Here is a 577-nt window from a genome sequence, read left to right as displayed (position 1 = left end):
TGACTGTCTCGTCTCATTCTTTTCAACCAGGAGGGACGTGCTGGGGGCAGGGAGGTTCACACCATTGGAATAGGGAGGGAGGTCTCTGGCTGCAATGTTACTCTCTTTTCCTCACCCTCATCCAGCCTGTCTCCATTTACTGCTGACCAGCCCCTCAAACTGAGTGGAGCTGAAATACCTGCAGATATGTACATGGGTAGACATGTATGGAATTGTGGGTATAGATGAGTAGATAGACGGGGGGATGGATAAGTGGTTGGATGGACAGATGGATGAATAAGTGGACAGTTGCATGGATAGGTTGGTGATGGATAGGTTGGGAAATAAATGGATGGATGGATAGGTGGTTGGATGAATAAATGGATAGATAGATTGGTGGGTGGATAAATAGAGGATGGATAGTAGAGATGTAAATGGACAGATGGATAATAGGTCTATGGACAAATGGATGGGTGGATGAATTAGGTAGATAGGTGGATGGATGGGTTTGTGGACAGGTCGGGAGTAAATGGACCAATGGTTAGGGGAATGGATGGATGGGTAGATGAGCTCACGAATGGGAAGGGTAAAGAGTGGG

The sequence above is a fragment of the Rhinopithecus roxellana genome, chromosome 7 (genome assembly GCF_007565055.1).
Source record: "Rhinopithecus roxellana isolate Shanxi Qingling chromosome 7, ASM756505v1, whole genome shotgun sequence".
Taxonomy (NCBI): Eukaryota; Metazoa; Chordata; class Mammalia; order Primates; family Cercopithecidae; genus Rhinopithecus; species Rhinopithecus roxellana.
Note: the sequence above shows the minus strand (reverse complement) of the source record.